Source organism: Rhincodon typus, chromosome 27 (assembly GCF_021869965.1).
Source record: "Rhincodon typus isolate 14 chromosome 27, sRhiTyp1.1, whole genome shotgun sequence".
NCBI classification, from domain to species: domain Eukaryota; kingdom Metazoa; phylum Chordata; class Chondrichthyes; order Orectolobiformes; family Rhincodontidae; genus Rhincodon; species Rhincodon typus.
The window spans coordinates 3,169,186-3,194,075 of NC_063358.1; positions in this window are offsets into that span (position 1 = coordinate 3,169,186).

Consider the following 24,890-nt stretch of genomic DNA (forward strand, 5'->3'; position numbering starts at 1 on the left):
CAATTAATCTATAGTAAACACCGAGGATAACACAGGAAAATGGAGTTAGAAGGTTAGCCATTATATTATTGAATGGTGAAGCAGACTTAAAAGACTTCTGTGTCTGTTGCTGATCTTATATCCATCTGAGAATCAATTATTCTTGAACTTGAACCCTGGGATCTGTGAACACAGTGTATTGCTCAGCTGGCAATTAATAAGTGGAGGGGCAGTTGAACAGGGGCAGGGAGATTCTCAGAGATAGTAGGAACTGCCGATGCTAGAGTCAGAGTTAACACAGTGTGGAGCTGGAGGAAAACAGCAGGCCAGGCAGCATCAGGGGAGCAGGAAAGTTGACGTTTCGGGTCGGGAGCCTTCTTCAGAGATTCTATTTGGAATGAGAAACATGATGACAAAACATTGTAATCTTAGTAAGGGTGGAGAGGAGAAATTGCGCTGTAATCAAGGTGTATAATTAATGGAAATAAAGTGCATGTGTTCCAAATGAGTCATAGAAACAAGCCCTTAGGCCCACCATGTCCCTGCTGACTAACAAACACCAAGCCACACTAATCCTAGACTTGATTTAGTAGGCACTTGGCCTACTATGGCCTGGTATCTTAAGTTGTATCCTGCTGCTTCTTAAATGTTGCCAGAATACCTGCCTCTCAGGCAGCGTGTTCCCTATTTCTAACACGTCTGGTTCAATAATGTTTCCTCAGATCCCTTCTAGACTACTCACTCCTCACCTTCAACTTACACCCTTTGGTCTTAGACACATCTGCCTTGCAGCAAAGATACTCACAACCTACCGTGTAAAGGTATGTTTGGAGGGTATGTATAAATGGGAGTTGGAGGTGTCTTGCAGTGCAGTGGTTACTTCTGAGCCAGCAGGCTTGATTTCAAGTCCTACTTGCTCTACGGATGAGTATAGTTTGTCCAAACAGGTTGATTTGAAATAACTAAATAGGATATGGACAACTAGCAATGATTGCTTCAATGGTGCTATGGAAAGTTCCCCAGTCAAGCATGTGTATCTATATCTAGGAAATCGTAGTAATCGTTGCCATTCCAGAGACAGATGTAGCACAAATGTTTCAATGAATCTGCTGAAGTGATGCAGTGTTCTTGAATCCAATTGACCTGTTGTACTGGGCCAGAGAGTACAAAGACAGAAACTATTTTAATAATGAGGTCACCAAGCAGCTACACTTGTTAATTAACCTGTCTTGAATTTACTGAAGCAAAGATACTCTGTATGTGTCTTAAATCTTAGCTCTGCTAACTCCCAGTGAATTTGTCAGCTCATTCTGATTTTGGGAAGTGAAAATTTTGTGTAAAGGGGAGATAGGGTTGGGGAGGGTTCTCTGTAAAATTTACCCTCAGCAAACATTAAAACAAATCTGCTGCTTCATTGTTACAGCTGGTACACAGCAGTAGCTGTGTGTATGTGTATCTGTTTGTGTGCGCATGCGTGTGTGCACACACTGCCCTGCAGGTAGCTCTATAATAACTGAACTCTATAACCTGTAGCTCTCACGTGGAGTACTGAGAAAGATCCAACTTTCCAGCATAAGACTTGTGGGCTAGTGCAATCGTGACTGAAATCATGGGAATTAATTGAGTAAAATTTATTTTCTGCTGAATCTAAATTGTTTTCCCCTAGAGAAAATGGGAAGAGGGAACTAACTGATTTCAATTCTAACCAGCTTAAAAACTTTACACTGAACTGAAACTTCTTCAATATTAGAAAAACTGAATTTTTTTTTAGAATGATTACTGAAGAATCATAGAATGGTTTCAGCACAGAAGGCTGCCATTCAGCCTGCTACAATTTATTGGAGTAAATTTTATTCAGTCCCACTATACCACAAAATCCTACAATTTCTTCGTCATTTTAATGCTTATCCAATTCTCTTTGAAAACCACAACAGATCATCCCTCCATCACATTGTCTCAAGCGATGGATTCCAGAATGTAAACATTCACTGTTCCTGGTTTTGCCATTGGTTCTTCTGTAACTACCTTTAATCAGCAGGTGTCTTGTCCTTCACTGTTCCACCAATGGGAATGGGTTCTCTCCATCTACACGGTCTAGACCTCCCATGATTTTGAGTGCCTCGTTCAAATCTCTAACAGAACAGTCTCATCTTCTCCAAACTGTCAATAAGACTCAAGCCCCTGTTCATTAGGCACTACTTTAATGGTTAGTAAAGTATAAAACAGAGAGTTCCATGCCAGTTGAATGCAATGCAAAAGGCATTGTGTGTCCTTAACATCACCATCATTAAAATCATTTGTTCCCTTGTCACAGAATTGCAGAATTATTAAGGAGCAGAAGGAGGCCATTTGGCCCATCGTGTCTACACCAGCTCTAGTCTGACTCTATTACTTCCTGCCAATCTCCTACCTGTTCCCCATACCCTGGCACATTATTTCTGGCCAAATAATCATCCTTTGTCCTTTTGAATTTCTCAAATGAACCTGCCACCACCACATTTCCAGGCAGTACATTCCAGACCTTAACTACACCATAGAAACCATACAAATGATATAACCCAGAAGGGAGCCATTTACCCATCTTGTCTATGCCGACCCAAAGACACCCAGATGCACTTTCTAATCCCATCTTCCTGCACACAGCCAATAGCCCTGCAGCTTACAACACTTAAAGTGCAGATCCAGGTACTTTTTAAAAGAGTTTAGGGTTTCTGCCTCCACCACCAAATCAGGCAGTGAATTCCAAACACCCACCACCCTCTGTGTAAAAATGTTTTTCCTCACAACCCTCAAATCCTTCTGCCACTGCTCAAATCTATGACCCCTGGTTTTAGAAGTCTCTGCCAAGGGAAACAGGTTCCTCCTATCTGCTTTACCCCCACCTCTCCTAATTTTGTATACCTCAATCATGTTTCCCTTCAGCCTTACTCAGTTCTGAGGAAAATAAATCCAAACTCTCCACTCTCTCCTCATAGCTACAATTCTCTAGCCCGGCACATTCTAGTAAATCTTCTCTGTACACACTACTCCAGCTGTGGCTTCATCAATGTCTTATACAGTTGCATAATTATATTCACTATGCTACCACCCTTGCTTCATTTACACATCACTTTATATCTACACCCTCTCATACAAGCAGGAACAGCTTCTCCCAATTTACTGTATTCCACTCATGATATTGCAAACCTCTATCAAATCTCCTTTCAGCCTCCTTCTCTCCAGGGAGAACAGTGCCAACTTTTTCAATCTATTCTCAGAACAGAAATTTCTCATTTCTACAACCATTCTAGTAGATCACTTCCTGTGCTCTGTCCAATGCTTTTACATGTTTCCTATAATGTGGTGCCCACAACGCACCAACTGAGGTCAAGTGTCTTGTACAAGTTCAACAGCACCTCCTTGCTCTTGTATTCTATGTCCCCTTTTTAAATGATTCATTCACAGGATGAGGGCATCTCTGGCTGGGCCAGCATTTATTGCTCATCCCTAACTGCCCAGAAGGCAGTTAAGAGTCAACCTGGAGTCATATGTAGGCCAGGACATTAGTGAACCAGATGGGGTTTTCCAACAACATTGATCATTGATTCATGGTCATCATTAGACTCTTTAATTCCTGATATTTATTGAATTCAAATTCCACCATCTGCCATGGTGGGATTTGAACCCAGGTCCCCAGAACGTTATCTGGGTCTCTGGATTAATAGTCCAGTGATAGTGCCATTAGGCCATTGGCTCCCCTTAACAAAACTGAGAACACTGTTGCTTTATTAACTACCGTCTCTATCTGTCCTGACATTTTCAACGATTTGTGCTGCCTGCTGCAATAATCTGATTCAATGTCCTTCCCCCTAAAATCTCTCACTCTCTCTGTCCCTTCCTCCCTCTCTTTCTAATCATGTGTAACAGTAGGAGGGCGAGTCTTTCTGTTACTGAGTTAAAATGCCACTGCAGAGCAGAGAGAGAGCACTCTGTGTGTTCATCTTTTTCTGCTTGGGGTTTGCATTGTGTTACCGTCAAACTTGGAGCTGTCAAAGAGTTCCAAATATTAGCCGTGAAAATAATGAGATTGCTGTCACCTGATTACCGCTAGCTGTCAATTTTTAAAAAACTAAGCTCAATGTGATAAAAAAAAGTCGGTCAAAAACAGAAGCTAATTAGCTAATTGTCAGTTAAACAAGATCTCGCTCCTCCCCTGTGGATAAAACGGGATGAAACCGAGGTTAACGTTGTTTACCACGTTGGCTTTGACCCTTCCTTATTGCTTCTGTAAAAATAGGACTTGAATGAAATGAACATCAAAGATTGCAGAGACCTGACAGCACAGCTCGGAGAATAAAATTACGGAGAGGACAGCTGGGATCACCAATGGGGGGAAATAAATAAATCAAGAGGACATCAGGGAAGAACTTGGTGGGGATCTCGGTTCTGCAGTGAGACCATGGAAACGCCAGCTTGTATCAAGTCTATTGTGCAGTGCACCTGCCAAATGGCCGATGACCAAAAATAATTTCCTCCTGGTAGAAAATTTTTTTTGCAAACAATTGGTCATTTATCCTAAAAAATGCAATGGCTAGCTAACAGACACTGTCAACAAACTGCATAAAAACAGGATGAGATTTAAAATGAAAAGGAATAGACTGCACTGGAAAATCAATGGTCAACTCCTGTCCACAAAGAATAGCCTGAAGACAGCCCATTCAAACACGGCAAATATTTCTAACAGCATTCTTTTTCTATGCAGAATATAATAGTGCTGGCAACATATTGCAATGCATCATGATAGTGAAAGATGAATAGTCAGCAAGTGAGAGATCCTCAAACACACTGTGAATGATATGTGCACGAGAAGTTGCACCCGTGATGCAGTTTTAGAATATCAGGCAATACTTTAGCATAGAGCAAAGCCAAGTCCTAAAATACTCTATGTTGTGGTGACATGAATGTGTAGCATTGAGATCTCATATTAACCTGAAGCTTTAAAGTCGAAGGGCATTTATAGAATTCAGCTGAGAGCTGGGACTGAGCTCATTTTCTTTATTTGCGTAGTAGACATTAATCGCCCAGTGCCGTGAGAGGGATTTATAGTCTGGTCTTTGTGAAATTCCTTTCTATCATATGTGATCACTACGTTTACGGGAAGTGTTGCGGTGGTTTTTTTTTGAGAAAAAGCTTGTAATCCAGTGGAAAAATTATTCTGTAAATTTCTACACTGTGGACTTTTTTCAGGGAGCATTTTGAGTAGAGGTAAAATTGCTGTAGTCCTACATGATCGTGCAGCTGCTCTCTCATCAGAGAGAGATGATTGGTGGTGGTTTAACCTGAGGATCACCACATCTCATGTGAGGGGTGAGATTGAGAAGAGAACCTCAGCTAATGTGGGAATTAAACACTGACTGTTGGCATTACTCTGTTACAAACCAGCCATCCAACCAACTGAGGAAACTAATTCCCACGTATTCCGAGTAATTTGTGGAGTTAATGAAATATGGTGCTTACTATTGTTTTTAAATAAAGGCACAGCTAAGCATTCACATATCTACAATGTAATCGTAAATTTCAACACACGGTATTTCAATATTTTATTCTGATTGAAATTCACCTTCAGTCTCAAAGATAGAAAAATACTGCGATCATTACTTGAGATGGCAACAGCCAAAGAACCTTTAAAGTGAGGTTCATTTCAAATTCAGTGTTTAACATTTCCCCGCGTTATGCAGATTTCAGCTTGTCTAATGACAACATCCCTCCAGCTTCGGATGGAAAAGTTGAGTTTTTCAGTAGGTGGTCCAGAACGTAAAATCAAGCCCGATTGTCTTAATTTGAATTCTTGCCGATCCCTTGTACAGTTTGACACTTTGTAAGGTTAAAAAAAACATACCTGGATACCTCAGTGAGCATTTTGCCAATCTTTACCAATGCAGAATTGCAATGTGACAATTCTGTCCAATTAAGAATCTATGTTTAACATTCAAGATGCAAGGTTCAAATAAAATTGGATATATTATTTGGAGAAAAGTATTTAGCGGTCGTGATTATAACAGTTTGAAGCATTAGTACTGTTCTGCATGTGAATTAAGCGACATAGTTGGAGTTAATTGGTTTAAAACAGGAGTTATCGCAGTAGCAACGAAAGGAAAGTCATAATCGCTATAAGTGCAAACAGATGCAATGTGTAAGGGTGATATATTGGGTTTCTCCCCATTCTTGTTACTCTCCCAAAATGGGAAATAAAATCTTTCCACTTCTTTATTTGGATTTGATTCTTTTTAATGCTGATATTTAATATTTGTTTGGTTCTGGTCCCTGATACATAAATGCACAGACAATAAAAGGTCATTGAGGAAACTATGTGCATCATTTTACGTGAGCACAACTGATTGTGTCATTTGTTAAAATCAGGAAACTGCCTTCATTACAGACAATAGGGTTGTTGCAGTCAACCTTGTGTCCCTGACCCCAAGCAGATTGTGCTGTGCCTGCTCTCTTCCTGCATGTTCATTTGGGACTGGGAGCCAGTTAAACTCAATAAGCATAGGCCCCCCCTCCCCACCACACCATCCCCCTCCAGCGTAAAGCCAGGCTCCCCTTCCTGTCCTGAATGTGCTGAACAGCAGGATTCAACAAACCAGCAAGTGCAGCTGTTTCCTGGTTGCAGCTCAAAGACGCTCAATTCTCAGAATTGCATGGAAAGTTTTTTTCTGTATTGATTATGATCTCATAAAAGCAACACATCATCTTCCTTCCTAACATTTTTCAAAATGCTGGACTTCTCAGATCATTGTGTGGATTGAAAGTTGAAAGGAGCATTTTAATTTGGAGGAATATGAATGTGTATAGGGCATTTCTAGTGGTCTACATAGACCTGGCTTTCCAGTAACCATTCAGCAATCTGTCTAAGCCAGGTAGAAATGTGCTGGGGTACTAATGAATTAACTGTGAGCTGTTTGTTAGGTAAGTAGATCAACTTTTAACTTTCTTGTTTCTGTCAACTCCCAGAGGAGTCCACAATGAATTGGTTCTAATAACAAAGATTTCTAGCTTGTTAAACTTAAAAACTAACTCTGAAAATATAAAGCCATCCTGTAATCAGTATTGTTAATAAACAAAATCTACTGATCATGATGATGATTGATTGTAATATTTTTATCTAACAATTTCTAACAAAAGACACTTCCAAACCTTCTAAAATTATTTATGTAAGATTGTAAGGGATGATATGGTTTTCTCTCATTCTTACAGACTTTTGCACTATCTGGTGATTTCAGAATAAAGTAAGAGTGCTGCTGGAATCTCAGACACATGTTACATTTATTCAGCATATCCTATTAATTTTAGCATTATACTGAATTGAGTGGCATGGGCAAGTTGGGCTAAAGGACTTGCTGTAGATGCCTATAACTGCATAATCTTTTCTTGTGCTTCCTAGGGGCTTATATCTGAATATTTTCCTTGTACTACCAGTAAGAGGATGTGTGGATGTTTGTAGAGTCACTAGTTATATGTTATTTTTGTACATACTGCTGTCACATCTAATAAGACTCATCAGTGTTTTCTTAGTTTTGCCTGTAAATTTTAATTTCCACACGGGAATAAAAAGAGAACAAGGGAAAATAATTAACTTTAACTGTTTCCAAATTTTCCTTTATTAGATTAACTTGTGTTTTATTTTGCCTATTCCTACAAAGGTTTCTTAACCATTTTGCTTTTTGCTTTCCATAATACAGTTTCTTTGCTTCTTTTCCTTCCAATCCCCTCCATTCTTTACCATTTTTCCTTTCACTGCCCAGATCCCCTTTGACCTGAGCAGAGTAAAACAATTCTCAGGGACATACGGAACCCCATCGGGGAGTGTGTTTTTTGTTTTGACGAGAGTAGAAATTGCTGGATAAGTAACAATACATATCAAAAACAAAACCCCCAGTAATTTGTGATGTATGAAGGCTACAGCATGAGCTGAGTTACCAGTTGTAGTGTTCGACCATTAAACTTCACCAAACCCGTAAAAACTTCATAGCTTGCCTCAAGTTTCTCCGTGGGCATTGTGAGATTGCTGGATTTACAGACTTAGTACAATTGATATTGCTCCAACCATTCGAGAGTTGGCAGTTTCTGCTGTGTGGTCACATATATGATACCTGGACCTGACATAACCCTTCACCTTGGAGAGCCAGAGAGGAAGGAACAACACAATGGAATCTCGCTTCTGCAAATAGGAAGTTTCTACCTGAAAGATTTTTCTTTAATTTCAAATTTTAAATGAAAATAAAACATCCTTAAAGGTTTGGCTACCTCCTCTCTCACTCTTTTCTGTCTCTTTATGAGGAATCTTGTGTTGCTCCCAAGAGTGGGAAGCAAGGAGGACATGAGATCAAAATTCAGAATCCTGACAGTGTGATGAACTTTTGTAATTTAGCTCTCAGAATGTTAAAGGCCGGCCCTTTCGTTTGCATTCGCATCACATGTTTGCTCATGAAAAGTTCTCTGGAAATAAGTTCCCCCTTGTCTATTAAGTTCTGTGCGAGCAAGTTATGCATGCTTTCAGATTAATGCCTGCATGACAGAGGCATACAGCAGGCAGGATAGTCAGCTACCAGAGCTTCAGTGTGAGTAACCACGGCTTCGAATTCTTTGGCGAGTTTACATTTTATCCAGTATGGTGACTGGGATGGTGTATGATTAATTGTAAGGTCCACAGGGTGTGCAGGATGACCGAGGCAGGGAAATGGAGTTTAATGCACGCAGGTAAAGGACACTGTTCAAAGCTGGAGGTCTTGCTGGCCAAGGGTGAAAGGGACAGTGAGGAAAGCTATGAAAGTGAGTGATGCTCCAACAGGTGGGAGGGGTTCACAGGCAGGAATGGTGTGTACTGTGCCTAAAGGAAGGGGTTGATGGAGTCAACAGTAGGGCCATGAGGACACTGGATAGTGACAGTGGCACAGGGGTAGGATATGGGAGGATGGTGGGAATATGATAAAGTGGAAGTTTCAAGGTCATAAACAGGAAGTGGATCATTTCATGAGGATGTCTGTAATGAAGAAGGAAAAACTAACTTCAAAAATGGGAGGCCAAAGAATCTGAGTGGGAATGGGCATATAATAATTTTCAATCCCAGAGCTATCTCTCTCTTCTCCCCTCAGAAAGTTAGCAGTTCTGTCAGTCTTTCTTCATCACTCAGATTCATAAGTGCCAGAACAGTAAGTTCCTCATTTTACTGGGTTGCCTGGGGAACCATGTGCGTCCAAAGTCTTTATCCTGAGGAGGGTGCGTCAGCATGCGCTAATTTTGCAGCAGGTTTGCAACAGAGACAGAAGCAGAAGGTCACTGGCCAACTCTCTCAGTTAGGAGCTGCTGTACATTCTCGATAAGACAGAAGAAAGAAAGAAAGGGCAAGGAAAATATCAATCTTAACACCATCTCAAAGCAAGTATTGAATGAAAAATTGTCAGATAGAAAATCATGGGCTACAAGCTGCACAAACAGCAATCTCTATGCAGCTTAGGATCGCTGCAGTTTTAGAAACATTAAGTACAAATTGTCATTAATTTTCTATAACTTCTGCTGTCCTATTCCTTATGCAAAGAATAATATGTCTCAACTGCTAAAATATGCATCAAGACAAATTCCTCACTAACTCTTGTTGAGAATTCGGACACATCAATTGAACTGTGTAGGAAATTGGAGATGTCAGTGATGACAAAATGTGCCGTGAACCGAATGTGAAATTGTGTAAATTTGTTTTGTCAAAAATCTGTCTCAAAATCAATGGATTCAGTCTATACAGCCTCAGAACGAGGGTGGTTTGCTATCTTTTGGTGTCTTTGGAAACAGTGAGTTTTGGGCTATTTTCCTGAGCTCAACTGTGTTGGGTATGGCTGCATTGTCAGGAAAACCAAATTGCTCCACCCCTCCCAAAATATGGACAAAGGCCGCAGAAAGAGGAAAAAATTTGCATTTCCAGGGCTTTTCGTAATGTCAAAACATCCCAAAGCACCTTACGGCCAATGAAGTTGTCTTGAATGTAGTCATTCTTGGTCTGCAATTGGTAGTCCATTTGTCCATAGCAAGGAGATAATGATGAGTTGATCGTCTGTTTTACTGAATGTTGGTAAAGGGATTAATACTGGCTAACGTTAGGGTGAACCCCTATTCTGCTTTGAAATTGCTCATTGGGGCGTTTTGTGCCCATCTGAGAGAGCAGACGGACTCATTGCAAACAGAAGAGACCACGTCTGGCAGAGCTGCTCTCCTGCAGTGCTGCAACAGAGCAGAGTCTCAACATTTCTTCGATTCCTAATTTCATAATGAACATCAGACAGGTACAATTGCTCTACCATGAGTGGCCACATCTTTAGTAGCCTAGACCCCAAGTTCTGAATATGCTGTCTACACATTTTCTGCCTTTCTACCTCACGTTCCTCCTTTAATACACTCCTATTTGACCAAGCTCTGAGTTACCTCACCCTTGTGTGTCTCCTTATGTGGTTCAGTATTTTGAACCTAGGTCTGCAGGTGGTTCAGTGGTTAGTGCTGCTACCTCACAATGCTAGGGACCCAGGTTCAATTCCACCCTCGGGCGACTGTGTGGAGTTTGCACATTCTCCTCGTGTCTGTGTGGGTTTCCTTCGGGTGCTTCGGTTTCCTCCCACGGTCCAAAGATGTGCAGATTAGGTAGATTGGCCATGCTAAATTGTCCATGGATGGGCTAGCCATGGGAAATGTAGGGTCACATGGATAGGATAGGGAAATGGGTCTGTGGGGGATGCTCTTTGCAGGGCCAGTGTGGACTCAATGGGCCAAATGGCCTGTTTCCACACTGTAAGGATTCTATGATGCTGTGAGTATTTTCCTTCTACAAAGTGCTTTGTGATGTTTCATCAGGGTGTTTCTTTAAATCTACTATATAAATAGAAACAAAAACAGAAATTGCTGGAAAAGCTCACCAGGTCTGGCAGCATCTGTGCAGAGAAGCCAGAATTAATGTTTCGGGTCCAGTGACCCTTCCTCAGAACTTGGGGTTCTGCTCTGCTCTAATGAAGAGTCATCTAGACTCAAACATTAGCTTGCTCTCTCTCTATGGATGCTGCCTGTTCTGCTGTGATCTCAAGCATTTTTTTTTGCATTCCAGCATCTACAGTAATTTGCTCAAACAATTCTTTCTGACTGATTCTCCACTAAAGCCTTCAAATTTAATCTCATTCTCCTGCTTGCACCCCAAACCTTCTGAAGATTTGTAAAGGACCCAATTCTCTTGTGAAGTGTTTTATTATAGGTTTGGCTGAAGCAGCACTGTGAAGTAGAGAATGTCACATTCAAATCAGTCCCAGTGTACAAATATTTTCTAGCCTCACATTTTTGTTCTTTTTCTGTAAAGGGCCCATTCCACCCTTCAGTCAGTGACTGAGATCCAATTTATCCCATGTCCACTCAGTTTGGTTTGCCATTACACCTCCTGGATTGAGGTTTTAACGAAACCTGCATTGATGTGTTCATGATGATGAAATACCTTGTTGAATGTAAATTGTATTGCAAACAGGGAAACTATTTGTTGAAAATTGCTGCTTAAATTGCCACTTTGTACTTGCCTTGCTGGTAAAGTTCTAGCCATGCCCTCACTTCACCTGAGCTGCAGGAGTATGCAAATAGACTGCCAGGTTCTAGAATTCCATGCTGAAGTCCACCCACCCTTGCATTTTTCCTTTTAAAATACTCCTTAAAAACTTGCCTCTTTGACCTATCTCTTGGTTATCTGGCCCGCTTACATTTGCTTTATGTGGCTCTGTGTCAAATCTTATTTTATGATGCCCCTCTTGGTGTGTTTCAATACAAACAGAAGTGCTAAATAAAGGGAGCTAGTTGTTGTTGTATCACTACAGCTGCTTTGTTGCACTGTTTCACAGGATTGTCAGTGTCAATCTGTTTACAAAATGGCGTTGTATTTGCTGGGACACTGAAGCTGGGGATCTTTTCTTACCTTCTCATTGATAGTGTTGTGGCTTTATTCTCTTCCCTGTCGCAAGGCTCCCTATGCCTTAGACATGCCATTTTACATGGCAAGGTCAATGAGCATGATTGTACTTGAGACAGGAGGTGGCAATGGAGCAGATGGTGCATTGATTCTGGTCCAACGACAGAGCCACATGGCACCAAGCCAATGCCAAGAAGCACCAGCCTGCATCCTTACTTTTGAGTGGCCAATACAAAGGAGTAAGTGATTGAATTATTGTCAACTTGGGATATGCTCACTCAGGTTTGATCCTCAGCAGATATTACATGTAGAAAGAGATTGTGTAAACTCAGATTGTACTTCTCAGATAGGTGAAAGAAGATTTGACTGAGGTATTTAATACCATGAAAGGGTTTAGACACAGCCATTAAAAATAAATGGTTTCCAGTGGCTGGAAGGTCAAAAACAAGATGGCACACATCTCGGGTGCCTTGTAAAAGGCCTGGGGTGATGTAAAGTTTTCTAAGCAGTGAATAGTTGGGATTTGAAAGGATGGGGCAGTGGATATAGATTCAAAAAGGAATCAATAAATATTTGAAAGAGATATATATTTCAGGGACATTGGAAAAAAGCACGAAAGATTAATTGGGTTACTTCTTGAAATAACCCGAGCAGACTCGTGTGCAAAATGGCCCCCTTCTGTCCTGTAGAAATTCCCTGATTCGAAAAGATGTGGCTTCTTCTACAGATTTGCTGTACAGATGCTAAATCTTCCTTATTTCACAATGGAGTCAAACGTTGATGCAGATGGTTACACGTCAACTTCAGCCTATGTGAACAGGGTGGTGTTTGAACAATAGGAGGGTGAGGAACATGAGTCAGCTTCTATTGGCTCTGGGGAAAGTTGCTGTTTGTATGTCTAGAGGGGCAATACCCAAATCTTCATACCCCAGGGTGGAATCTTGTTGAGGTCTGGAGGGTCCCACTGGAAAGTTCGTGAGAGACCTGAGCTGCTGCTTTTTATAAAGGCCCAACAGACCAGGAGCTAATCATGGAAACATAGAAATTAGATGCAGGATTAGGCCATTCGGCCCTTTGAGCCTGCATCACCATTCAATATGATCATGGCTGATCATGCAATTTCAGAATCCCATTCCCACTGTCTCTCCATAGCCCTTGATCCCTTTAGCTGCAAGGGCCAGGTCCAGTTCCCTCTTGAATATATCTAACAAACTGGCCCCCAACAACTTATTGTGGTAGAGAATTCCAAAGATTCACAGCCCATTGGTTTAAGAAATTCTTCCTTAACTCACTCCTGAATGGTTTATTCCTTATTCTTTGACTGTGACCCCTAATTCTGGGCTTCCCCAACATTGGGAACATTCATCCCATACCTAGCTTGACCAATCATTGGTGTCAAGTTTCTGAGTTACAATCCCAGCTGTTCTGCGTTGTGTTTCATGGATTTTTTTCACCTTTGTTTGAAGGGAATGGTTAAGAAATGGTGACCCAGCCAGCGATGCCTACATCTAGGAGTGAATAAAAAAAATTTGGTCAGGACATGAGCAGAGTGTAATTGATCATATAAATTGTGTGAATACAAGTTGCCTGAAGTTCTGTTTATAGTACGTAATTGGATCATTGCTGTCTCAGCTGATCAGGGGTTACATGTTAATGTGACAGTAAATTCATTTGGAAAGATTTGTGATTCTGCTGTGCTTCACAGTGGCAGATCGCTGCCACCTCCAGCCTCACTGGTAAGAAACCAGTGGTTAGCTTCACATTCCTGTGTGGCTGGCTGCATTGTCTACATCACTGCCCCTTGTTTCCTGAAATACAGGAATCCTGAGAGGAAGTAAGGCTTCTATTGTGGGGGATGGGCATGAAAAAGTAAAGGGGGACGGCTTGCGGTAGAAGCAGCTAGTCGTTGATTGAACAGCACTGCCTTACAAACCTGACAAACAATCTTTTGTTGAGCTCTGAGGGGAGATGCTTCCATTTCCATTCATGGCTATGAGCACCATTGATTTGAATCTGCAGCTGACCTGGAGAGAGACCAACAGTGAGCTGGTCCCAGCACACCATTTGCTGTGTGTGGAGCAGGTGCTGTGAGAGTGAGGGATTGTATTTTGCATCATACTGAACAATTCAGCTTCTAAGTATTACAGCTCAGAATCGTGACAGCAGCATTAACATTGTGCACTCGATTGTGGCTGGGTGGTTATTTTTTAAAAATTAAAATCTAGACATTTGAATGAATTTACAATTAAATAAATGTTCCCGCAAAACAGCATTGGACACAGCAGGATATTCTTGTCGTGAAACCGTGAGGATGAGTGACAACTTGAACAGGAAAGGTTAATTTGATGCAACATTCCAAAAATATCTATGCCTTTGCACCATCTGCTTATTTTTTCAGATGTGAAGTCATTCTAATTCAATAAAAGACATTATTTGATCTGTAGCATACCATCATTTCCAGTTGTATGCAAGAAAAAAATTAATATAGCATGCACTCATTCCTTTGTCTGTTAACTCCCTCTGTAGAGGCAGCATTTATTCAGAGTTTCTTAATGCCACTACTAAAATAGAGGAATGGAAAATTTAACATGAGGAATTTGCAAGCTGGAATCCCACAATACTGTCCCAATTTCTGAGGAATTCTGAAAACCAGTAAGATCATTTTCTGTATGAACCTAATGTTTATCTTTCCTGTGAGCTATCTGTGTATATTAATATATTTAATTAATTGTCACACAGCATTTTCATGGACCCTGAAATGTGAAGAATAAATCAAAGTTGACTTCTCCTGTGAAAATTAATTTGTTCCATGATATTATTGCGTTCACCTGTCAGATTCAAGAGACACAGCAGACTGCCCTTTGTTTGTGGAAACTCACATTTAAACCAAGTATGCTGTATCTGCACCTTTTAATGATTAATCTGTGATCGGAAACGCAGGGCAGATTTCAGATGATACCAAATAGGAGCCAGCAGTGCAATCAAATGAAGCGACTCAAAAAATTACAGAAGGTATTAGGTAACATCTTTAAGTAGACAGAAAAATAGCAGTCGAATGCTAAATGCTAGAATTAGGAGAAATTAATAATCCATTGGAGCTCTTCTGGTGCAATTGTAGTGGCTGTATTTCTGATCCAGGAGGCCTGGGTTCAAGTCCCATCTGCCCTAGATGTGTGTCATAACATTCTGAACAGGTTGATCAGAAAATATCTGAGTGCAATCCATGAGTTACATTCAAATGGAAGATCCTGAAAGAAATCCAGACATCTCAGCACTAAGTGTGGGTAGTTCCCATGACTCAGTGGTGGAATTGGTGTCGGATCTGTTGTGGGTTCAAGTCCCACTCCAGAGGACTGAATAGGCTAGAAACGAGGGAAGTGCTGCACACTCAGTACAGCTGATGCACAAATGAAATATCAAGCTGCTATCTCAGGTTGTAATAATAAATTCTGTCACACTATTCAAAGAGGAATAGTGGAGTCCGTCTTCCAACCCACCATTCAATATTCTACAAATGTTCATTTGGAGGAGGTGATGGCCTAATGGTACTATTGCAAGATTATCACTTCACAGACTGAAGTAACTGTGTGGAAGCTGGGTTCACATCATAACACAGAAATATTCAATAATAATCTGGAATTAAGATCCTAAATAGACAGGAAAGGCCGGGACCTTTTGCACTGAAGCATAGGAGGCTGAGGGGTTACCCTACTGAAGTTTATAAAATCACGAGGGATTATAGATAAGGTGGATAACAACTGTCTTTTCCCTAGGTGGGGCAATTGAAAACTAGGGGCCATATTTTTAAGGTGGAAAGAGAAAGATTTAAAAAGGACATGAAGGGCAACTTTTTACACAAAGTGCTTCATGCATGGAATGAACTTCCAGAGAAAGTGGTGGATGGAGGTACAGTTAGGAAGTTTAAAAGACATTTGGATAACTTTGTGAATAGGAAACATATTTGGAGGGATATGGGCCAAGCGCAGGCAGTTGAGATTAGTTTCATAACATGATCGGCATGGACTAGTTGAACTGAAGGGTCTGTTTCAGTGCTGTATGTCTCTATGACTCTATAAAACCACCACCAATTGTTGGGAAAAATCCACCTGGTTCACTAATGCCCTTTAGTTTCCTTTCCTATCATGGGACTCCAGACCCACGGCGATATGTTTGATTCTCAACCACAATTAGGGGTTTCAGTAAATGCTGGCCTAGCCAGTGATGCTCTCAACCTGTGAATGCATTTTTTAAAAATCAGATTATCTGGAATCAATGACAGAGATCTAAGCTTCCTAGAGACAGATTCTCAGGAGCTGGGGACAAAGTGAAAAAGGTGGGCCTCAGGGTGGTATTTTCTGAGTTGCTCCAAGTACCATGTTTCAGAAGATAGTGATAATGGAAACATTAATTATCCTAAAAAAGGATGAGGGCAAACAGGGAGAGGGATTCTTGAAATATGTGCTAGAGCTTTCTTGAGCAATGGGTTTCCAGCCAGTTAATTAAGGAGACTCTGATGGTTCTAGTTCGAGAAATGAAGTGGGACAAGTGGAAATGCATTTGGAAAACCATGACTAGGATTTGAACCATTAACGAGGGCTAATTTCATGAGATGAGAAAGGAACTTGACTAGGCAGGCAGGTAAAACAGTAAATGAGCAATGGGAGGCCTTCAAAGAGTCGATGGTTTGGTTAGAAACCAGACCCATTCCCAATGAGGGAATAGAAGAAGAATCCAAACTAGAACTCCCTGTACAACTAAAGATACAGAGAACAAAAAGAAACTGGAAAAGAGGGTTTATGATAAGTTAGATTCATAATTCAGGAGAAAAAGAAGTTTAATATAGTATAACAAGGGTGAAGAGGAAAAGGAAATGAGAATATGGGAGAATAGATCAGATGGTAACATAGAAAGGAATTCTATCTGTCATGAACATAAATTGTCAAAGTATAGTCAGAGACTTGGAGAGCTGAAAGCATGGCTGAGATACGAAGTGATTTCAATGGAATAAAATCAAAATGCTATAGATGCTCAAAATCTGAAATTAAATCAAAAGAGAAACTCAACATGTCCAGCAGTAACTGTGATGCGAGAAACAGAGTTACTATTTCAAGTCCAATATAATACTGAAGAACAGTCTCCTTAAACTCAAATATAAAATCTTTCTCTCTCCATTGCTGCTGCCAAACATGTGTCTTCAGTGTTTTCTGTTGTTATTATATAGTACATGAGTACATTGGATCTGTCTTCACTAAAAATGAAGAAGATGCTAAAGGAGAAGGTAAAGAAATTGAATGGACATTTAAAAAATTGAAGAGCTATGATAGACATTTACAACACTCAAAGTAGCAAGCCTCTGTATCCAATTACTATGGGGAGTAAGAAAAGAAATTGCAGAGGCTCTGCCCACAATGCTCCCTGAATATAAGGAAAGATCAGGGTCAGTGAAGTTAGTCTGATTGATGTTGTGCATATAGATTTTCAAATAGCATTTGGTAAATGACCACATGATAGGACTCTTAGCAAAGTTGGACCCGAGGAGATTAAGGAGGCAATGACCGTGCGGACACAACATTGAATAAGAGCCAACAAAAGGAGAGTAGCAGGGAAGAGTTGTTTTCACATTGGAGAAACGTACGCAGTACCATCTGTCTGGGTTTTGAGTTGGACTACATCTCTTTCTCATGTCCAGGTCCATTAATAACCTGGACATGGTTATACAGGGCATCATTTCAGAGTTTGCAATTAAACGGAAATCAGAAATTACTTGGTTACAAGGATAGTACAGATTTCAAAAAGACATAGATTGACTAAGTGAAATGAGCAGGTAGGTGGCAGATACAATTCAATACAGACAAGTGTGGATTGATTCCTTTTGGTAAGAAAACTGTAGAGAGGTAATATAAACTAAATGGTGCAATATTGGAAATGATGCAGGAACATCAAACCTGGGACTGTACTGTAGCAAATTGTTGAAGGTGACAGGATCGTTGGATAAAGCTGTTTAAAAAATGGCCATTTAATTGGCACCACATCCATAAACATTAACTTCCTCTTCCACCAACACTCGGTACATAGGAACAAGAGTAGGCCATTCAGCCCCTCAAGCCTGTTCTGACATTCAATAAGATCACAGTTGATCTGTGGTCTAACTCCATATGCCTGACTTGGGCCCATTTGCCTCCTTAATAAAAATTTGGCTGCCTCAGATTTAAGGTTAACAATTGAATTAGCATCGACGATTGTTTGAGGAAGTGTGCTCCAAATCTCTGCTACTCTTTGCATATAGAAGTGCATTCGAACATCTTTCCTGAATGGCCTGACCCTAATTCTTAGACTCTGCTCCTGGTTCTAAAGTCTTCAACGGGTGGAAATAGTTTATTTTTATCTACCCTGTCTTTTCCTGTTAATATCCTAAAGACCGTGATTAGATCACCATTTAACATTCTAAATTATAGAGAATAAAGGCCTAGTTTATCTAATTTCTCCTCATAACTTAGCCCCTGAAACCTGAGTATCATCATTGTTGAACTCCCTCCAGGGGCCAAAACATCCTTCCTAAGGTGAGGTGCCCCGATCTGCTCTCAGTACTCCAAGTGGGGTCTAGCTAGGGTTTTTCCATAACTGCACCATAATGTCTGTATCCCTATACTCCAGCCCTTTAGGTATAGAGGCCAGCATTCCATTAGCCTTCTTGGCTCTTTTCCGCACCTGCTTGTGACATTTTAAAGATCTATGCACCTGAATCCCCAAATCACATTGGACATCCACGGTATTTAACTGTGTGCCTTCTAAAAAAATACCCTGATCTATCCCCTTTTGGTCTGAAATGGATAACCTCACACTTGCTTATATTAAAATCCATCTGCCATAGCTTTGCCCATTCCCCCAATCTACCAATATCCTGTTGTAAATTTAAGCTGCTGTCAACACTGTCTACAATGCTGTGTAAATGTCAGCAAATTTGGATATTTGACTTTTTATGCCATTATTCAAATTGTTGATGAATATTGTGAATAATTGAGGCTCCAATGCAGATCGCTGCTGGAACCCACTAGTCTGGTCCTGCCAGTTTCAGTACTTACCCATTATTCTAATCCTCTGTTTCCTGCTATTCAACCAGTTTCCTACTTTTTCATCAGCTTCCACCTCAGCTAACAGTCTCTTGTGTGGGACTTTATCAAAAGCCCCTGGAAGTCCATTTAAACAACATCCATTGATTTACCTCAGTCCAACGCCTTTGTCACCTCTTCAAAAAGCTTTGAGGTTTGTCAGGCATGACCTAATCTTCACGAATCCCTGCTGAGTCTCCTTGATTAATTGACATGTTTCAAGGTGATCAGTTACTCTATCCTTCATTGTAGATTCCAACAATTTTCCCACCACAGAAGTCAGGCTAACTGTCTGCAATTCCTTGGTTTCCCTCTGTCACCAACCCTTCTTAAACAGCAGGCTAGCATGATCAAATTTCCAATCCAGAGGTACAACTCCTGAATACAGGGAATTCTGAAAGATTATGGTTAGAGTATTGGCAATGTGCTCTCCTACCTCCTTTAACACCTGTGGGTGGAAACCATCAGGCCCTGAGGATTTGTCATTCTTAAGTTCCATTAATTTTCCCGTTATTAATGCTTTACTTTAGCTCATTTTATTTAGAGTCTGTCCCTGATTGTCTGTTAATTTCTTTGGGGATCCTAGCAAGCTCTCCTCCTTTTCCGCTGTGAACATTGAAGCAAAATAATCATTCAGCATGTCTGTCACTTCCCCAGCAGTGTGTACCATCTACAAGATGCAGTGCAGAAATTCATCAAGCCTCCTTAGTCAGCTCCTTCCAAACGCAAGACCACTTCCATCCAGAAGGACAAGGGCAGGAGATACATGGGAACGCTACCATGTGCAAGCTCCCGTCCAAAGCATTCCCATCCTGATCTGGAAATATATCACCATTCTTTCAGTGTTGCTGGGTCAAAATCCTTGAAATCCCTCCGTAACAGAATTGTGGGTCATTCCACGGTCCATGAAATGCAGTGGTTCAAGGGGCAACTCCTCACCACCTTCTCAAGGGTAACTAGGGACGGGCAATAAATGCTGGCTAACAGCAACGCCCATGTCCCATGAGCGAATATGAAAAAAAAAAGGTCTGCCCTGGTTTAAGAAGGCAGCTCACCATCACCATCTCAAGGGCAACTCAGTGGGTAATAAATACTGAACCAGCAAGCAATGCCCACATCCCATAAGTAAATATTTTTAAAAATGCACATGTGATCATGGGCTTTATGGCTAAAGGCTTGGGCTACAGAGGCTAGGAATTGATCCTAAACTGAATGCTGATAACGGCACAACCATGTCAAACAACCAACAATAGGCACAAAATGTTCGGAAGGATGTTGAGGACTTGAAGAAGGTGCAGAGAAAATTTGCCAGAATCATCCCAGGGATGAAGTGCTTCAGTTACCTGGAGAGAATTGAGAAAGTGGGTTTGTCCTCATGAGTGCTGGGAAGGTTCAGGAGAGATTTGGAAGAAGTCTTCAACATTTTAAAAGGCTTTGGTGGAGCAAGTGAGAAGAAGTGTTCCAGTTGTTGGATTATTGTGAGGTGGAAGGCAGTGCCTGAAAAGGTGTGGAAATTGACTCAGTAATAACTTTCAGAAACAATTTTGATATATACTTGAAAAGAGAAAATTTACAGCGTCACGTGAAAAGAGTAAGAGAGTGGCAATAATTGAGTTGTTTTTTGAAAGACGTTGATGTGATTGATCAAACAGCACCCTTTGGCACGAGGTCAATCAATAATCCTATGAACAGCAAATCAATAGAAAATTTAACTATGTAGACAAGACAGTAAACTATAAATGAAAGAAGGAAGCGATCAGAATCAATATTGCTGTGGTTGACTATACTGTAGCCAGTTGTAGTCATTTGGATACAAGAATGACACTTAAGACAATGAAGACTAAAGCTTGAGGCTGGTCTGTAGTGTAAGAAATCTGAGTTATAACGAAAGTGAAGACACCACGGTCCTTCAGTTTACAATAAGGCAACAAGTGGCAATCATAGACAGGTGTATAAGGCTATTAAAAGCTCATAAATAATAAACCCAGTATATTATCTTAATTTAAATATTGAATGGGTTTGGAAGCAAAAAAAGAGCTTTCTAATCATTTGAGAAACAACTGGATATTATGGAAAGAACTTTTAAAGATATTTTCCAATTGTTGAGCTCAAATATTCATCGTTATCTATAATTGTCCATTTTGTCTCATGATTGGTAATGAAACATTAATTATATTCTAGGCTGAGATAGAGAGATTTTTAATCAGTAGGGGAATCAAGGATCATGTTGGGATTAAGGCAGGAAAATGGAGTTAAGGGTGATCAGATCAGTCATGATCTTATTGAATGAGGAACAGACTCGATTGGCTGAATGGCCTACTTCTGCTCGTATGTCTTGTCGAATGACGAGCACATTTTGACTGGTAAGCAGCAGCCAACTGAGATTGGCATGGAGCACAAGACTCCAATCTGAGATCCAGTGTTTTAAGATATTTAAAGACTTTGATTCCAGCCAACAAATTGACCAAATTTGATTTGTCCTTGGTTAAGATGATAATTGGAACAATGGAAAGTTCCCTGTTTCAATTAAAACATTGACAAGATTAAGTATACTTCATTTTCTTCCTGAAACACAACTCATTAACTGATCACACAGTCCATCCAATATTAAATACTCTGAGTCTTATTGCAGATCTTGCTATTACATGCTCTTAGCTGAAAGGGAAAATGCATTATTGGGGATACTGGGTTGGTTCTGAACGATAGAAGGTTTTAGAAAGAGGCAATTTTTCTTTTGAAAAATGCATGGCTTTCTTGAGAGTTAAATGAAATGGTGTTTGCTTTTAAATCCAAGGACGGAGACGCTTGACTGAAGTGAAGTCATTCCTCCATAATAACAGAAATAAAGTGAAATCTCTGTTACACTAATCCAGCAAAATGGAGTGAATCAGCAGAATGGCCTGAGAGTGGGTGGTCTTGTCACAGCAAATGAGGAAGGGGAGTGGGAGGACCTATAGATCATCACAGAGGACACTAACTCATAAAAAAACTGCTTTCACATTTTTAAAGTAAAGTCTGGTATGTCAGCAGGCAAGATTGTAGAATTATTTGCAATATGCTGTACGTTTCAGTATTGTTATTTCATTAAGCAAGTCTCCTCAATTGATCTTCTGTAGTTTGGCAAGTGAACAGAAAATTGGATTTCAGGCTGTTGTAAAGCATTTGAAAAAACTCTCTCTGTATGGGCGATTTTTTAATGTGTCTGAAATAGCAAGACAGCAAGCAGTGTAGAAAAGGACGATGACAGTAATCAAGACACACGTTGATTTCAGGCACTAGCTGGGAGTTTAGGAAGACTTTGAGAGAATCTGTGAAGCCTCAGTACATTTGTTTGGAAGTGACCTTGCGCACAGTGACCTTGACTCAAGAGCTGATGGTTAACTGGTTATGTCATATTAGCAATGGGAAGATTATCTTATTAACCCGTAAAATCAGCTCAGGGCTCCTCCTGGCCCTTCAGCAGCCTCACGGTCAACCATATTCATTTTGGTGCTGGTGGCACTCCAAAAAACTCATCCCCTTCATTCTCCTGTGTTACAGTTTGGCAAAACGTTGAAGATAATTTGGTCATTTGTAAATATTGGAAAACACATTTTATAATTATTACAGAAAGAACCATTGTAATAAGAGGTCATTCTGTCATCAGAATCTTCGCTGATGCTGATTTCCACAATGCATTTATCTAATTCTAATCGTTGTTCTTTTTCTCAATTTATTATTTTTCTTTTTTAAGCATTTCTTTCTTGAATGTTTCGGCTTCAACAGCCACGAATGGTCCATCATTTCATGTGTCAGTGACGCTAAATTGAAAAAAAAACCTAATGTCCCCTTTTATGTTTTCAGTTTGAATTTTGGATTGATTCCCTTGGTGCTGATTGACTGGCCATTATGATTCTATTTCAGATATTGTGCAAATAAGTAAAATAACAGGAAGGTGCGACTGAATCATAAGCCTGCAATGTAACTGAAGGGCCCAAATAGCATTAGTTGACTGAAGAGGGGTCACTGGATCCAAAACATTAAGTTTGTTTTTTGCCTCTCTGTAGATGCTGCTGGACCTACTGAGTTTCTCCAGCAATTTCTGTTTTCTTTGTTTCATTTTAACATTAGCTGACTGCGATTGGTAGCACAACTTCCAAGGACTTTGTCTAATTCAGGTTCTTAAATGTCCCCCAATTATCATCACTCCAACATAGACCAAACTTTTCAGTAACATACTTCAATGGCACAAATAATTCCACAGCACATCCATTATTTTTCAGTTTGCTTGTAGATGCTACCTTTACTTGCATTGATGACAGTTTTGGCCTTACTAGAGAGGTTTGCAACGTAGTGCATACAACAAGCTAAAGATGAATGAAATGTATTAATGTTTCAAATCCAGAAAAGAAAACCATCAACTGGGAGCACAGGCACATTTTGAAATCTGTCCAACTCAACTATTTCCACCTATTCATGGCCCTACATCTGCCCCACACACTGCACTCGGTTCAGGGCTCTAAATTTTGAAAGTAACATTTCTTATTTGTAACTAGCTTACAGAGGAATGTTGTCAGATATGGTGAGAGTACAGCAATAACATGGACAGAGATCGTTGGATATTCATGTATCTCAGTCAGCCAAAACACATGCAAAGACAGCTCTCAAAAATTCAGCTGTATTGTGCAATCCAATGGTTGTTTTACAATGATTTGCATTATCATTGTACAAAATTTCACAGCACACAGTTGAAAACCACTGGTGTAGACGATAAACTGTGGAATCCCTTTCTCAAAACCTGTCTCTTTAGCCAACCTGTCCTCATATCTCATAACCTTCATGTTGAGAATTGTTGTGAAGCACTTGAGACAATTTACAACAACTGCAAGTGGGGTGTCTATCCTGTGCTGACAGCATGAAGCTATTTCATTCCATTACACTCATTCTCGGTAGAACATTTTTAATGGTGTCAGTGTGATATTTTAATTTTCTGCAATATTCAACAACCCTTGTAATCTGCAAAATGAAATTATCAGTGTACAGGGGATGGAATTCCCATGTTCACGGTTTGTATAAAACTATAAAACTAAAGCTCATATTTAGGCTGCAATAGCAGAGGATAAATTGTTTCCTTTACTGTCAAATTATTTCCAGTTTTCTGCAGCTGATTCAACGGGACCTGTTAGAAATGGCTGGAAATGCCTCTGAGCCCTTTAGTGAGGATCCTTATCATATAGTTAACAAGGGGACTATCACCCCATTAATCTAAACTGAATATGGATCTGTATCCCAGAGATTAATGGAGTCTGTTCTAATCCACTATTCCAAATGCTCTCAGCACTGAAGATTTTTAAAACACTGATGGCACTAAGTTCGTCATTGGTCATCTGTGTAACGCAATGTGCTGCAGCTCTGTAGATGTGTGTTGTTCAGCAAAAGAATTTCAAATATTTTACGCTTGTATATTTCTTCAAAATCTTCCTTTCTAAAACCAGTAAAGGAAATTAGTATTTAACTCATTTATTCAATTCATTTAATATTTCTGCAAGGTGTCTCGAACATTTTGCGATACAATTGATTTATCGATGAAAGCTTCCCTTCTTTATCCCTCATACAAGTGAATAATTAAACAATTGTGGAAAAATGACTACAGAAGCCATAATCCCCAGCCATTGTCGCTGAGCACTGGTACATCTTGAACTGTGCAATATGATCAATATTTTGTAAGCACTCTTAAGGTTTTTGGAGTAGATCTGTAGCTCGGGTTGTGGGCGTTGAGGTTGGTTGTCTCGCTGAGCTAGTTTGTTGTTCCGCAAACGTTTCGTTACCGTGCTTGGTAACATCCTCAGTGCAGCCTC